Source organism: Cnephaeus nilssonii (assembly GCF_951640355.1).
Source record: "Cnephaeus nilssonii genome assembly, chromosome: 7".
In the NCBI taxonomy this organism is placed as follows: Eukaryota; Metazoa; Chordata; class Mammalia; order Chiroptera; family Vespertilionidae; genus Cnephaeus; species Cnephaeus nilssonii.
Genome location: NC_137078.1, coordinates 49,094,355 through 49,111,813, shown reverse-complemented (window position 1 = coordinate 49,111,813; position 17,459 = coordinate 49,094,355).

The following is a 17,459-nucleotide window of genomic DNA, read 5'->3' as shown; positions in this document are numbered from 1 at the left end:
AACTGTGGCCCTTGGGCCAAATCCAGCCCAATGAATGACTGTTTTGCATAGTTCACCAGCTAAGAATGCTTTTTACAAATGAACATTTGCAATCAATTTAATAATAGGAAGCATGAAACATGACTCCAGTTAAGTGAAATATTACCCTCCAAAGAAGGTTATTTTTGTAATTTGCAGATCCTATATAATAAAGAGGTAATATGCAAATTGACCCTCTCAGCCTCATGTCACAAGATGGCCGCCCCCATGTCATCACAAGATGGGCGCCCCCACATCGTCATAAGATGGGTGCCACAAAATGGCCACTCCCACATCATCACAAGATGGCCGCCTCCACATTGTCACAAGATGGCCGGCAGGGGAGGGAAGTTGGGGGTGATTGTACCGGCAAGGGAGCAATTAGGTGTCAATCAGGCTAGTAGGGGAGCAGTTACGTGTCAATCAGGCCACAGAGGAGCAGTTAGGGGGCTATCAGACTGGCAGGCAGAGTGGTTAGGGGCAACCAGGCAGCCAGGCAGGCGAGTGGTTAGGAGCCAGCAGTCTCAGATTGGAGAGGGTGCAGGCCAAGCTGAGGGACACCCCTGCAGTGAACGAATTTCATGCACCAGGCCTCTAGTCTGTATAATAAATATATACTCAATTATATGATTGCTAGAGGCCCGGTGCACGAAATTTGTGCATGGGGTGGAGGGTGTCCTTCAGCCCGGCCTGCACCCTCTCCAAGCTGGGACCCACAGGGATCAGGCCTAAACCAGCGGTCGAACATCCCTCTCGCAATCCAGACATCCCTCTCGCAATCCAGGACTGCTGGCTCACCTGCCTGCCTGCCTGATCACTCCTAACCACTCTGCCAGCTTGCCTGATCGCCCCTAACCACTCTGCCTGCCTGCCTGATCACCCCTAACTGTTCCCCTGCCTGCTTGATTGCCCCTAACTTCTCTGCCTGCCTGCCTGATCATCCCTAACTGCTCCCTGCTGACCTGATTGCCCCTAAGTGCTCTTCCCTGCTGGCCTGATTGCCCCTAACTACTCTCCCCTGACAGCCTGATCACCCATCACTGCTCTCCCCTGCCTGCCTGATCCCCCTAACTGCTCTTCCCTGCCGGCCTGATTGCCCCTAACTGCTCTCCCCTGCAGGCCTGATTGCTCCTAACCACCTCTGCCTTGGCCCCGCCACCATGGCTTTGTCCAGAAGGACGTCTGGAAGACGTCCGGTCTAATTAGCACATTACCCTTTTATTAGTATAGATACTTTAAATTTCTCAATAATATATAATAACTTTAATTGTGCTGCTTGGCCCACACATTCTAAAATATTTACTGTCTAGTCCTTTACAGAAGACGTTTGCCAAATGCTGTTCTAGACTAAAATGGAAATCATAGATTTGTTTTTTTGAGTTTGTTTATTTGAATCATTAACTGGAATGCCAGAACCCCTGACCAGAAGCTAAGCTAGATAAATCAAAGTGTTGCAAATGGCCAGACCCAATCAATGGATACGTATTCAGAATTTGTCTATAAAATAAGAAGATTTTGAAAAACAAATTTACACATATAAAATTAGTGCTGTTTCACTCCAAGTAGGGAGACTCTGGTTATTCTAAAGCTCTCAGAATGGTCTTCAGAACTAGTTTATGAATCATGTGATGAAATCTATTATTATTATTTCCACTTAAATTTCTTGAATGGGTGCTAGGCAGTGTATTAGACATTGGAGGAGTAGAAGATGAATGACATATCCTGGCTGGAACTTTATAGTCATATTTTGTTTTGACCTCAAATAATGTTTACTCAGTTTCAATCACTAAATTTAACTCTAAATGACTTGGGATGGATTTCAAACATAAAATGCATCTTCAATCAAACTAAAGATGCTATAATCATTAAATGGAATGATGAGAGAGTTAGAGAAATTTCTAGAGCAGTGATACAACTGCACAGCCTCCCCAAGGGATTGGGAAAACACACTCTCTAGAAACACTCTCTGTGCATACACAGTGCTGATCTTTTTGATCAAAAGTTTATTCTGATATTTTATGATTATTCTTCATATACTCATGTACCACCCCAGACTTGGCAAGCAATCTCTCATTTTAGTTGGATGGAAGAAGGGCCACATATAAAAGAGTGGGGTTTGGGTAAAGTGCAACTTAACCTGAGGAGGGGCAATGTTTCATTTGAAAAATCATTCTGCCTCAGAATTCATGGTTGTGATCAATTTAAATTGCCCCTTTCCCACACTTTGATTTATAATTGATTTCCTTACTGAAATCTGTATCTGATACAGACTGACCAGGAATCATTAAATAGTTAATTCTGACTAATTCAGCTGATATCTCTGAAAAGACAGAGACTGAGAGTGGGAGAGAAGGAGGGAAGAAGGGAGAGACACATGGAAATAGTGAGAGACATACAGAGAGAGGGATTGGAAGACAGAGAGTAAATGAAACAATGCAAGATAATCCAGTGGTCTGCATATGCCTAGGACTTAGGAACTGGATTTGAAGTTGGGAGGGCCCCTCTACACACTTACTCTTCTCTATTTATCCTATTTATGTAACTAGAGACGTGACTAGGGATGTAAGAATTTACATCCCTATTTACATGATTTGAGCTGACATGTTGACCAGACTGGTTTCCTTTTTTTCAATTATTCTCCCTTTCAGTTTCTTTCTAAAGTGTTCTCTGCTTGGAACAAGGGGAACCTCTGTAAATTCAATTTATCAGTTAGGATTATCAGATTTTATAACCCCTGCACTTGGTTTGTTGTGGCTGGTAGTGTTCTTATATGCCTCTGAAATGTCTGTTTTGAGGGCAGACATATAAGAAATATCAGTATGCAGTAGTTATATTAAGATATACAACTGCTTAAAGCAACTTTCAAAATGACATTTTACTATTTATGTCATTAAAGATGCTTGCCTCATGCCTTTTTCTTTTTCTTCTAATGCACTCTTATTAAGCAAGGTATTTTTGCTACAAAAGCTTTTGTTAGTAGACGAAAAGGGGCATGGGAAAAGGTAGTCCTGGTATGGCAACCTTCACACCTAAGAGTGTTTCAGGACAGGTATGTTGTCAGCCAGGTTTCTTCTAATGTTTTGGGCAATATGATCAGATGGATATTTTGAGAGCAGTCAAATCATTGGCCTTTCATGGAATTTCAACATGGCAGTATAATCAAGATGCAACCTGTCTGAAAAGATTGAGATCTTGCCATTTACAAAAACATGGATGGACCTTGACGGCATCATGCTAAGCGAAATAAATCAGATAGAGAAAGACAAATACTATATGACCTCACTTATAAGTGGACTCTAAAAACCCCCCCACAAATACAAAAAAATAACAAATAGTTACAGACAAGAGATTGGTGGTAGCAGAGATGCAGTGTGGGGGTGGGCAAAATGGGTGAAGGTGATAAAAAGGTAAAAACTTCAGTTATAAAATAAATGTTATGGGGATGTAATGTATAGCATGGTGACTATCCTATCTAATAAAAGAGAAACATGCAAATTGACCGTACCTTCACTATGCCCACGAACCATGCCCACCAGCCAATCAGGAGTGAGTATGCAAATTAACCCAACAAATATGGTGGCAGCCACAGAGCTGAAGAGAGCAGGAGGCTTGGGTTGTCCCCGGCGATGGAGGAAGCCAAGCTTTCTGCCCGCCCTGGCCTCTGCTCAAGGCTACAAAGTTTCAATTATAGAAGATAAATAAATCCCAACAAAATGGTGGCAGCCACAGAGCTGGAGCCAGCAGGAGGCTTGGGTTGCCCCTGGCAATGTAGGAAGCCAAACTTCCCGCCCTGGCCAACCCTGGCCTCCACTCAAGGCTACAAAGTTTCAATTATAGAAGATAAATAAATCCCAGATACCAGGGCCTCTGCTTGGGTCGCCGGGGGGCGTGGCTGGCCTGCAAACCACCACAGGCCCCTCACCCAGGCCACTCCACATCCCAAGGGAACCCCCACCCTGATCCGGGACACCCTTCAGGGCAAACCAGCCGGCCCCCATCCATGAATCAAGCCTCTATCCTATCTAATAAAAGAATAATATGCAAATTGACCATCACTCCAACACACAAGATGGCTGCCCCCATGTGGTCAAAGATGGCTGTCCCCATGTGGACACAAGATGGCCACCACAAGATGGCCAGCAGGGGAGGGCAGTTGGGAGGGACCAGGCCTGCAAGAGAGGGCAGTTGGGGGCAATCAACCCTGTAGGGGAGGGCAGTTGGGGGGGACCAGGCCTGCAGGGGAGGGCAGTTAGGGGTGACTAGGCCGGCAGAGGAGGGAAGTTGGGGGTGACCAGGCCTGCAAGGAAGGGCAGTTTGGGGGGAACCAGGCCTGCAGGGGAGAGCAGTTGTGGGGGGGGGGACCAGGCCTGCAGGGGAGGGCCGTTAGGGGTGACCATGCCTTCAGGGGAGGGCAGTTAGGGGTGACCAGGCCTTCAGGGGAGGGCAGTTAGGGGTGACCAGGCCGGCAGGGTAGGACAGTTAGGGACAATCAGGCTGGCAGGGGAGTGGTTAGGGGGTGATCAGGCTGGCAGGAAGAAGTGGTTAGGGGCAATCAGGAAAGCAGGCAAGTGAGCAGTTGGGAGCCAGCAGTCCTGGATTGTGAGAGGGATGTCCAATTGTCCGGGCAGTTGGACAACCCTCGAGGGGTCCCAGATTGGAGAGGGTGCAGGCTGGGCTGAGGGACACTCCCCCCACCCCCATCCACAAATTTTGTGCACTGGGCCTCTAGTAATTAATAATACTGTATTGTGTATTTGAAAGTTGTTAAGAGAGTAGATCTTAAAAGTCCTTATCACAGGAAAAAAAAAATCTGTAATTATGTGTGGGGATGGATGCTATCTAGACTTATTGTGATGATCATTTTACCATACATACAAATATTAAATCATTATGTTGTACATCTGATACATATGTAACACTAGATGCCCGATGCACAAAATTTGTGCAAGGGGCTTGACCCTCGCAGTTGTGGCAGTTTGCCTCAGCCCTTGCAGCCCCGGCTTCATCTGGAAGGATGTCCGGAAGGTCTTTTGTCTGTCCGGTCTAATTAGCATATTCTACTTTTATTATTATAAATTACAGTGTTATAACACAAGATGGCTGACACAAGATGGTCAGCAGGGGAGGGCAGTTGGGAGGGATCAGGCCTGCAAGGGAGGGCAGTTGGGGGTGATCAAGCCTGCAGGGGAGGGCAGTTAGGGGGTGTGTGTCCCTAACTGCCCAGCCTGCACCCTCTCCCATCTGGGACCCCTCGAGAGTTGTCCGACTGCCTGGTAGGATCGGGCCTAAACAGGCAGTCGTACATTCCTCTCACAATCTAGGACTGCTGGCTCCCAACTGCTCGCCTGCCTGCCTTCCTGATTGCCCCTAATTGCTTCTGCCTGCCAGCCTGATCACCCCCTAACCACTCCCCTGCCAGCCTGATTGATGCCTAAGTGCTCCCCTGCCAGCCTTTTGCCCCTAACTGCCCTTCCCTGAAGGCCTTGTCACCCCCAACTTCCCTCCTCTGCCGGCCTGGTCACCCCTAACTGCCCTCCCCTGCAGGCTTGATCACACCCAACTGCTCTCCCTTGCAGGCCTGGTCCCTCCCAAGTGCCTTCCCCTGTTGACTATCTTGTGTCGGCCATCTTGTGTCCACATGGGGGCAGGATCTTTGACCACATTAGGACAGCCATTTGTGTGTTGCAGTGAAGGTCAATTTGCATATTACTCTTTTATTAAATAGGATAGAGGCCTGGTGTGGATGGGGGCTGGCTGGTTTGCCCTGAAGGGTGTCTCGGATCAGGGTGGGGGTTCCCTTGGGGCGTGGGGCGGCCTGGGTGAGGGGCCTGTGGTGGTTTGCAGGCTGGCCACACCCCCCAGTGACCCAAGCAGAGGCCCTGGTATCTGGGATTTATTTATCTTCTATAATTTAAACTTTGTAGCCTTGAGCGGAGGCAAGCCTCCTGCTTGCTCTGTGGCCACAGCCATTTTCGTTGTGATTTATTTATCTTCTATAATTAAAACTTATCTTCTATAATTAAAACTGTAGCCTTTCAGTAGAGGCCTGGGGCAGCCAGGGTGTGCAGAAAGCTTGGCTTCCTCCATTGCCGGGGAAACCCAAGCCTCCTGCTCTCTCTGTGGCCGCAGCCATCTTGGTTGGGTTAATTTGCATACTCACTCCTGATTGGCTGGTGGGTGTGGGTGTGGCTTGTGGGTGTAGTGGAGTGGTGGTTAATTTGCATATTACTCTTTTATTAGATAGGATTAGTTATATATATCAGTTAGGTTACATATATTAGTTATATATGTGTGTATATATAATAATAAAAGCATAATATGCTAATTAGATCGTTCGTCCTTCTGGGATGAAGCCAGAGCTGCAGCCACAGATCGAGGCAGCTGCTGTACGAGGGAGGGATCCAGGCAGCCACCAGCAGCCAGCTGAGAGAGAGGGATCGAGGTAGCCACCGCGGCTGCAAGGGAGGATGGAGGCAGCTGCCACAACTGCAAAGGCTGACTCTTGCACAAATTTCATGCATCGGGCCTCTAGTATATAAAAAATGTTATATGTCAATTATATCTCAACTAGAGGCCCAGTGCATGCATTTGTGCACCAGTGGGGTCCCTTGGCCTGGTCTGCAGGATCGGGCCGAAACTGGCTCTCTGACATCCCCCGAGGGGTCCCAGATTGCGAGAAGGTGCAGGCCAGACTGAGGGACTCCACCACTGCACGATCAGGGCTGGGGAGAAACGTGGGAGGTTGGACAGCTGGAGCGGGGTTACAGGAGGGCTCCAGCCCATCTCGCTCAGTCCCTATCAGCTGGACCCCAGCAATAAGCTAACCTACTGGTCAGAATGTCTACCATCTGGTAGTCAGTGCTCGTCATAGTGAGTGGTTGAGCAGCCTTAGCATATCATTAGCATATTATGCTTTGATTGGTTGAATGTCCAACTGGCCGACTGGACACATAGCATATTAACCTTTTGCACTCGGATGTCGAGTGTGACTCGACACGGTTAGCATTAGAATAAAGGAATTGAGAAAAAAGCAAGCGAGTGCAAAGGGATAAGCTTTTATAATATAGAATTTTTATTTTATTTTATTTTACTTTTAAGAGGATATCACAACATATCATAATTGTTTTAAAAAAAATTCTCTTTAGAGTGAGATAAAGGGTAATGGAAAGAGAGAAACATTGATGTGAGAGAGAAACATTGGTCAGCCGCCTCCTGCATGTGCCCTGACTGGGGATCAAACCTGCAACTTGGGTATGTGCCCTGATTGGGAATTGAACCCTTGAAACTTTGGTGCACAGGATGATGCCCCAACCAACTGAGCTATACCGACCTCTATATCTCAATTTTTAAAAAATGGAATCTGGCTGAAGTCCTTGTGGTCTACTCTGTCAAGGTGGCAAAAGCTAGCTGCCAGCATATTTCCATGAGAATCCCTATGTTGAAACAATTCTAAATGAAGCCAGGAACTCTTTTATGCATTGGCCTTTTCTTTTGACTTAAATTTATTCATATTAGGGAATAAAACCTCACCAGAAGCAGTTTCCATGTCATATAGCCACCCAGAAGAGTTTTCTGGGAGAATTAATGCTGAGTGTTTAATTTGGTTTTGGTTTTGACTTATATTTAAAATGTTCTGTGGACAGAGCTGCCCAGAACTGATTATTCACAAAATAATTGTTTACATGTTTTAAATATTCATCCAAAAGATTTAGCCCTGACTCACTAGACAAAAGTTTCCATATACCAATGCATTCAAAATATTTTAATTATTACAAAATGAAAGGAGTTGAAATGCCTTTTTTGTCCAGATAGTGTTTGGTCATTTTTTAACCTGGGAAAGTCTTGGATGGCTTTGCTTTTGTACTAACGTGTAGATTCTGTGTGATGTGTTGTCTGTATGGTGTGCATGGCAGCAGCCCTGAGGGAGAGTGTTGGTGAGTATAGATATGACTGAGGCTGCTCTTTGAAACAGCCCTCTCTAATAATGTAAGAAATACTGTTCTAATGGATTTGACACTGAGATAGGGTATTCATACTGAATACCTTAGGTAAGGTATTCATACTAAAACTGGCACTTGTACAAAAGCTTCAGGTGACATCTGCAAATGTTAGCAGCTAGAGGAGAGAGGGCTAGATGTACAATCGAGGTCACGATTGCCAACTTAGAGTATAAGGATAGAATTCATTCTTTCATAAGTTCTCCATAACCTACAGCACATTTAAACCTTTCCTCTGTCTCTCTGGGGAGGAGAGAGAGCTTCTTAATGCTTTGAGTTTCTTCCTTATTCATATTCTATGGACGATAGAGCAGCTTGCTATCCAATGTTCATAACTCTTACTGTGACATATGTATTTATATATATAATTTCTTGGTTATGTAGAATCTGTAGGCACTGTTCTAAGTGCATTTCATGTACTAATTATTTTAACCCTCACAACAACCCTATGGGGTGTATATATCATTTTCTTTCCAAAGAGACAGATACTAACACCTAGTCACATGTTGGCTAGTGCTAATGACCTCTTGATTTTTTTCCTGCCAGATTTTACATTTTCCTTTAGGACAGGAGCATTGTGGAGAGGAATCTTTGGTATCATGAGAGGCTAGTGAGGGAGACAGCAGATGGGCATTCTGGCATCCCTGAAATTTCATTCTCTTTCCCGTAAACTGGCCACGCACACTGGCATTGACAGATATTTCCTGGAAGACTTCACAGTGTTCTGAGCTATGGCTAAAGTGCTTCAAGTATAGCATTTTCTTTGATTCTCAAGCGTTTTTGTCACATTGCCTTTTACACATTGCTAGATGTAGGAGATAAAGATTGCCTACTTTGGTAATTGTTTCAGGGTAAAGGGGGGGGGGGATTTGGGAACTGCAAAGTGTTAGCATTTTCTGTGATACATAAACTATACCTTTTATTTGACTAGTGTCAGCCCTGTTTTATGTTTGGAAGTTCACTATTATTAGAGTGTCATTTAAAAATTTCTAAAGGGCAGAAAATGGTCTTAATGGAGATCTCATCTGCAATCATGTCTATCAGGCAAAAGGCAATCTCATTCTTTGAGGTCTACTCACATATTTGAAAATTATATAGGTTGTCATAAATCAATTTGGAGTGTCATTGTTTGAATATGACATGCATTGGATTTTTAAAGAAAATACACAACCTTTCTTCTTAAACACACAACACCCTCAGTCTAACAGATGAGAAACTAGGTGAAAACCAAGCAACCACCAATTTAACACACTATAATGGTAAGAGTAGAGGTGGAAAATGTAGACTCTGAAGAACTACTTTTCTAAATAGATTTTTGTTTGAAAAAGCCAATCAAGTTGTTTGTCATAAAGGTCATAGTCATAAACATAACTAACTCCTCTGTGGTTGTTGAAACTGAGACTATTTCGTGTTCTGGAGAAATAATAACCTTTCTTTTCTTTCTTTTACCTCTTTTCTTATCTTTAAAAGAAAACTCTAAAAGCAAGCACTTGGGTTAATATAAAAATTCTGTGGTTTGTTTGTGTTTTTTTTGGGGGGGGAGTCAATTGGGTAAAAAGGAGACATATGTAAAACTTTAGACAATAAATTTAAAAAAATGCTGTGATTCTAAATTCACCTAAACACCTTTTGAAATTGTTTTTCCTTTACATTTTGGACTTTTAGTTTTAATTCTTGCCCCCAAAACTTACTTCATCGCCCTCTTGCCTTGGCTCTTTAAAAGGCAAACATTTGCCTCTTTCCTATTTTAATGAGAGCTTCCTTTCTCAATAACAAAGTAGTTGCTTATGAGTAAGAGGATGAAAAGATGCCATTTTTTTCTCCCTCAGGGCATTTTCAATCACTTTCTTTTCCATCCTTGAGGTTGTCAGTTCTGATAGAATCTTATTGTAAACCAGCAAAATATTTGGATTTTTTGGCCCGAGGAGGGCCAAGTTATAGAAAGTGCTGTTCCTCAGAATTTCAGATAAGCCCTAAGAGAATTTTGAGATTATATTTTGGCTCTATTTAAAAAGGGTCAGTACTCCTGGAAATAGCTGTCAGGATGTCCATCTTTGAAGCTTTAATACCTTAATTTTGTTGTCGTTTTATTTTCAACTTCCTTCTGCATTTTTTTGCCTGGACATGGTGATTCACCCTTCAGTCAATAAACATTTAAGATAATATTTGTTGTCAGGGAATCAACTTGATTCCAGGAGGTTTTTAAAAGCATTTTGGTTTTCTAAAAACTATTCTAAATTAATGGGAAGTGGACAGCTTCTCTCTTGAGTATGCAATTAAAATATTTTAAATGAAGAAGCTTTACTGTCTGTGTTTTCTTAACTAGATTTGACCATTGCTTAGTTGAGAGAGATTATTGAGAAAAGTCTTAGGAAAGCCCATTGTAGTGTATATGTTTGCTCATTTGACTGTCTTTCTGTTAGATTACGAGCTCTTTATGGGCCAGGATTGTGTCTTTTTCACCTTTGTATTCCCAGAGCTAGTGCGGGGCTTGGCACACACTGGACACTCAGCATATGAAAATGAATGAGTGCATGTTCATTCCTCACAACTCCTCTTGTGTTGTGGACTCCTGGGAGTTCTTTCCAGGTCGTTCTTCTGATTCTTAATGGGACGGCATCAAGGGCATCTGTGGGACAGGATTATAGCATATCTTAGATTTTAAGAGTCTTTGGAAAAGAATAGTCAGCAAAACCATATGGAACGTAGTATATTTATACAGCACACTTCCTAAAGCACTTCTATTATCACATCCATCATAACCAGGTATTGTGGGATTGATCCTACTTGGGTAATGCACATAGTGGGCACTCAACAAATACTTGCTGACTGAGTGGAGAAATAAAAAAAAAATAGCAAATGAGGGAATTAAAACCCAACTAAACTATGACTGACTTAAAGTTACGGAGCAAGTTAGCATTAGAATTTGGATCAAACCTCATCTCCTCACCTGGAAAGCATATCATGTTATCTTTCATTGCATCTCTGACCTTATATAATAAGGTGAATACTTCTTCCAGATACTTATAAATTTTGTAAAGCTCACTATCAGCTTAATTTGGAGGAAGGTCATTGTGACCTGCTGTAAAAGTAGAAGGATGTGACATTTTTTAAAAAGGACTTTCACTTTCTTCTGTTGGTTTCTAGGACATGACGTTCTTTTTTTCCCCTCCTACCTTAGTAGTTGAGCCTTCTCAGTCTCCTTTGCTGAGCTGAGTAGTCCGGGCTCAACCCATGATCCTGTTTTCTTCTCTACACACATTCACTCCCCTGGTGATCTCCTCCACTCTAATTGCTTTAAGTATCATCTATATGCTGATGACTCCCAAATTTATATCTCCAGCCCAGTTTTTCACTCAGGCTGCGGACTTGCACAGCAAATTGCCTAATTGATATTTGCATTGGATGTCTCGTGGACATCTTAAATTCAACACATCCCCAGAGGAACTCCTGACCATCCTTCCCAAGCCTGTACCACCTGAAGACTTCCCCCATCTCAGGGGAACTTCATCCTTTCAGTTGCTCAGACCTCCTTGACTCCTGTCTGTCTTTCAAACTTAGGGAGTCATATAATTTATTGCACAACCAGGATACTTTCAGAGTGAAAGGAAGTGCCATTACCTATTACTCCCAGAGAATAGGCTTAAACTGGGACTGTCCAAAGCAAAACAGTTCTGTGACTCCTATGCCACAGAAACATCCTCAAGAAATATTAGTTGTACCTTCAGAATTGGTCCAAAATTTACCAATTTCGTACCATTGCCACTACTACAATTTTGCTTCAGGCTACCATCATTGTCTCATCTTTGGATTACTGCAGTAACTTCCCAATTGGTTTCCCTGTTTCCGCCACTCTCTTGTCCTGTCCAAGCTCAGTTCCAGCTAAGCCCTGTGTGCCTGTGCTTCTAAGGTGGGGCTTTCTCAATGTTTCTGCCCCCTTTCTTTTGGCAGCCAAGCTATCTTGTATTCATGGTACATCTGGGCGGAAGAGTCCCTGTCTTTCTCCCAGTGATAGGAGACTTCAGGGGTGTAGTTGAGGAATTGTGGTCTTGGGGCTTTTCCTACTTCATCTCCAGGGATGGAGTTTTTTTTTCTCCTATCTTTCGTTAGCAGCAATGGGTAATTTACATGGGCTTTGGAGGGCAGCAGGGTCTGCTGCCCACCCCAGTGGCTTATGTCTATCTCCCCTTGTGGGAACAGGGGTCTGGAAAGGGATCCAGATTAGATTTTTTATTTTATTTTTTATTTTTTTGCCTTCAGAGGGGACAATCTCCTTCTGCACACCTGCATTGCTGAAGCTGACTCCAGTGTCCCACATTGCTCCCATTCTTCTCTGCAGTTTGGAGAGAGGAGCCTGCTGGGAACTCCTCTTGTGTTGTGGACTCTTGGGAGTTCTTTCCTGTCACACTAGCCCACACTTGGTCTTTAGCAACTTGTTAAAATTTTAACTTCTCACCCAGTGACACTTTCTCCCATGATCTGCCACAGGTGAACCAGTCTTTGTCTGACTCTCCTGAAAGGGTTTGTCTTTACCTGGAATTTTGGCAGCTTTGTGCCCTCCCACCTCAGCTCTCACTAATAGGATGGGAGTGATGTTTTTTCTGGTTCTTTATACACCAGGAAGAAGCAGAACTTGGCTCATATTTTAATGATGTTCCTTTGATAAAAAAAATTTCTGGACCCCTTTTTGAGAATTCCCTTCTATATTGAATATCCCTGATTTATAGCAAAATTTTATTCTTTGAAAGCGAATTTACTTTTTAAAATAGCCCAAAGTAATTTTGAGTTAAGTATAGTAAATTAAATGAGTAATCATGCTGGTTACTGTTGTTTTTAATAATCACAGACTCACCCAACACAAGATTATATGGTAGTGACCAGAAAGAACTATAAGGAAGAATGACTTAGTCCACACAGGTGTATTTCCTCTGGACATTGTTTTGATCTGATATTGAGACAGCTGCACTGATAGCTTTGAAGAAACATAGAGACAGGCAGGGAAATAAAGTATTGGGTAATTGTCTTAGAGGGGGAAGTTCCAGCTCTACCTACCTTCATGCACATCACTACTACCAAACATCTGTTGACAATCATACAATCTGTCTTTAGTTTTTGGGCACATGCCTAGCTTCTTCTCTAGAGTATAGAGAAAGTGAACTTGAATTGAGGGTCATCTCTACTACTTACATGCTATGCAACTTCTAGCAAGTCGTTCAATGATCCCAAGTTAGTTTTCCATTCTCAGAAAAAGAAGTATTCTCCTCATAGAGTCACAGTAAGAATCTTTCAAAATAAAATGTGGGCCCGGCCAATGTTGCTCAGTGGCTGAACGTGGATCCAGGAGCCATGAGGTCATGGTTCAATTTACAGTCAGGGCATGTGCCCAGGTTGCATGCTTGATCCCCAAAGGTGGTATGCAAGAGGCAGCCAATCCATGATGTTTCTCTCTCATAGATGTTTTATCTCTCTATCCTTCTTCCTTCTTCTCTCTCTAAAAATCTATAAAAACATATTTATTTAAAAAATATTTAGTAAGTGCTTTGTAAAGACCTAAGTAAATGTTAGTTGTTAGTAATGAAGTTTTATTATTTTATTTGTGATAGAGCTATCACTATCATAATTAACAATGATAAATGTATATTGGGTACATATTTCATTAAGTTATGAAGTTAATAACCTTTTCTAATGATTCTGCTCAATACTAAAAAGATTTTTTTTATATAAAAGGGAGGATCAGCTCACACTTTATTGGATATAATAAAAATCTCTTCTTACATATTCTTTGTAAATATACTGCCACTAGCATATAAGCTCTAGTCAGACTTTCATATAGTTTTATGTGTTTTCTACATTGGGAACCCTTTTATAATCCATGTGTATATTAATTTTCTATTCATTTTATAGTACTTGAAGCCTACCTTTATTTTTCAAGTGATTTTAGGGAGTGGGGTAATTTTATTTAGCTTTTTATTATATACTAGAGGCCCAGTGCATGAATTCGTGCACGGGTGGGGTCCCTTTGGGTGGCTTGCTGGGATTGGGCTGAAACCCACAGTCCAATGCCACCTGCAACTTCTACCCACCGCTCCTGCTCATCCTGGCCCCACTGTGCCTGCCACAGGCTCAGGCCCAATCAGTCCCAATCGGGAGAGGCTTACGCTGCTGCAGCAGCGCTTAACAGCCATGAGCCCTATGTCTGGAACCCGACCAAGGGGAGTGACCTACAGGATCGGGCTGAAACCAGCTCTCCAACATTCCCCGAGGGGTCCTGGATTGCTAGAGGGCACAGGCCAGGCTGAGGGACCCCACTGATGCACGATCAGGCTGGGGAGGGACCGTGGGAGGGCTCCAGGGCATGTCCGGCCCATCTCTCTCAGTCCCGATCAGCTGGACCCCAGCAGCAAGCTAACCTACCAGTTGAAGCACCTACCTGTGGTGGTCAGTGCATGTCATAGCGACTGGTTGACCAGTGACTGTCTGACCCCTGGTGGTCAGTGCACGTCATAGTGAGCGGTTGAGCAGTCTTAGCATATCATTAGCATATTACATTTTGATTGGTTGTTCTGCCATTTGGTCTATTTGCATATTACCCTTTTATTATATAGGATGTTTGCTATAAAATTTATTTAATTTTATTTAATGTTTATTATATACTAGAGGCCCGATGAACAAAATTCATGCAAGGGGCTCGGCCTTCGCAGTTGCAGCAGCTGCCTCGGCCCTCGCAGCCCTGGCTTCATCCAGAAGATTGTCCAGAAGGACATCCAGAAGGATGTCTGGAAGGTTGTTCGGCTGTCTGGTCTAATTAGCATATTATTATATGTAGGGAGCGGTTATAGGGTTAAGCCTCGGACTGACCTGCTGGCAAAGTCGCAAACAAGTCCCAGCTTGGAGGGCACAGCCCTCTAAGCATAATTAAGCTTAATCTTGTGACTGCTCCCTAGATCTTTCCTGGGTAGCTAATGGGCTGTGGGAGGTGCAGCAAGTGCTGCCAAAACAAGTGAAACTTACAAGAACATTGTAAATTAGCTTGTTTGCCCCTGACTATAAATAAAGCATCAGCTTTGCAGTCTGGATCTGTTCTGTGGCCTCAGCCAGGCACAGAAGATCCACCTAGACCCAGCTTATTCTCTTTGTCTGTCTTTTCTTCATCCTTCACCAGCCCTCCCTCAGGCTCGCCGAACCCTTGGCTGTGCTGGCATGGCCCACTTATAGATTGTTGAAATGTATCTTTCATTTATGGAAATTGTTGAATACGTTATATTTAAATGCTAAGTATTATCCTAAGCACTTTACATGTATAAATTCATTTAATCCTCCTAACAGCCCTCCAAGGTTGATGGTAGTAATATTTCTAGTTCAAAGATGAGGAAACTGAAGTATAGGGAGATTATGTAATTTTTCTAGCTCCTAGAGCTACTGAGTGGAGGGGCTTGATTTGATAGTTGGCTGCAGACTCTGTGCCTTAATCAGTGTATAAACTGCCCAGAGGCTTCATGGCAGAAGGTACAAAATACCCTGGGTCACAGAGGAAGGTGTGACTGAATGCCCAGAACTTCTCTTAGACTTCTGGCTGTAAGCAGGAAAAAGGGTGAGATTTGGCTCCAATAGCAAACCTAGAAGCAGACTTCAAATCTTAAAATTTTTATTATTGAGAGATATTTCAGATTGAGAGATAATGGTAGAAGGTAGGTTGTGCTTAGTAACAAGACATGCCCAATTTTTGTCTATTTTCTAAGTCACTTTGGAAAACATTGGCTTGTGCAATTTCAAGCCAACTCAGACATCTGTCACTAATAGATAAAGCTGATGCTGAGCGATGATGCTGCCTGATGCTCCTATCTTTGGAATTTACTGTTTCTTCTTGGAAAATGTCCCTACTTCTTGTGCATATGTATTTTAATCCTCCTTTGGCTAAGTTTTGCAAGTGCTAACTTTAGATGATGGTGGAGAAACTTCAATTATCTCATCTTTAATTTTCAAGCAAATAGAATGATCCTTAATGACTGCTGTCATCTTAAACAGTGGCATTGGCTTTTAAAAAATTCCTGATAGCCCCTGATTAGGTCTTGAGAAGGCTTAAAAAGATTTTTTTCTTAAGTTGATCAGCTTTGAACTTGAAATGGGCAAGCAGCTTCATTCTATGGAATTTGACCTACTAAACATTAAAGGAGGTCTGGATGACAAGCAAATGTTTCTTTTTTAAAAAAATATTTTTATTGATTTCAGAGAGAAAGGGAGAGGAAGAGAGAGGTAGAAACATTAATGATGAGAAAGAGTCACTGATCGGCTGCCTCCTGCATGCCCCCCATGGGGTATCAAGCCAGCAACGCAGGCATGTGCCCCTGACTGGAATCGAACCTGAAACCCTCCAGTCTGCAGGCTGACGCTCTATCCACTGAGCAAAACCAGCTAGGGAAAGCAAATGTTTCTTTACTTCTTTCAGTTTGTGGTTTTCTGTAGTGTAAAGCCATCATTGAGGATTTTTTCTGGGACCGCATCCTGGCTCACTCGGCATCCTGTACTTCCACTTGCTGTACATGAGATCTCACATCGCCCATTCGGTTGATGTTTAATAATGCAATCAACTACTGAGCCACATGAGATGTTCACAGTGTCTTCAAGAAATATTTGGATCAGAAAATGTCCAATCCTCTAAAATCTGTATTTGAATACCTATGGGAATAGAATGTCTGTAAAGAAAAGCTTTTTTTGTTTTGTTTTGTTTTGTTCATGACAAAACCATGACCAGGAATATAAATAAACATTTTTTCTCTGTTTCTGGGTAAAAGAAGACTCTGATAATGTGCAAGCTAAGGCAGAATTTTTATTGAAATTTAAACTAGTTGTCCCTAGCATTAGAAAAAGGGCGGCAGGAGAACGAATAGCTTATATAAAATTCACTGTCCATATGAGAGTAAGAATTGTTGATATGGATCAGAAAGAACTGGTCATTCTTCACCAAAAGGAGACAGCAACAGAGGCCAAAGTGGAGCACTCAGCAGACATGGGGAAGTCTTCTTTATGACCTGAAGCCATTGAGGATCATGTTGGACTTAATTCTATTGAAAGCATTTGTGTGCACCCAGGCAAGACCCACGTGTGCAGCCAGCCTCCTAAAGGAGGTCTCCACCTCATCAGAGGATTCCTCTTGTGAAGCTTCTAGAGCATCTAAGGCATCGCAGGAGATGCTTTTGGTTCCAACTCTCCTTCAGCTTCCTCAGGGGCTTTAACCTTTTGCACTCAGATGTCGAGTGTGACTCGACACGGTTAGCATCGGTAGCAGCTCGTATGTCGAGCCACACTTGACACGTAGTTTCACTGCGGGGGAGAAGGGGGATTTTTGTCTATTTTTCCAGTATCTTTTCTTGTTTTCATTAGCATGAAAGGACAAGTAAAATGTAAATGCTGTCTCAACTGATGCCACCACCTAAGCTTATCTTT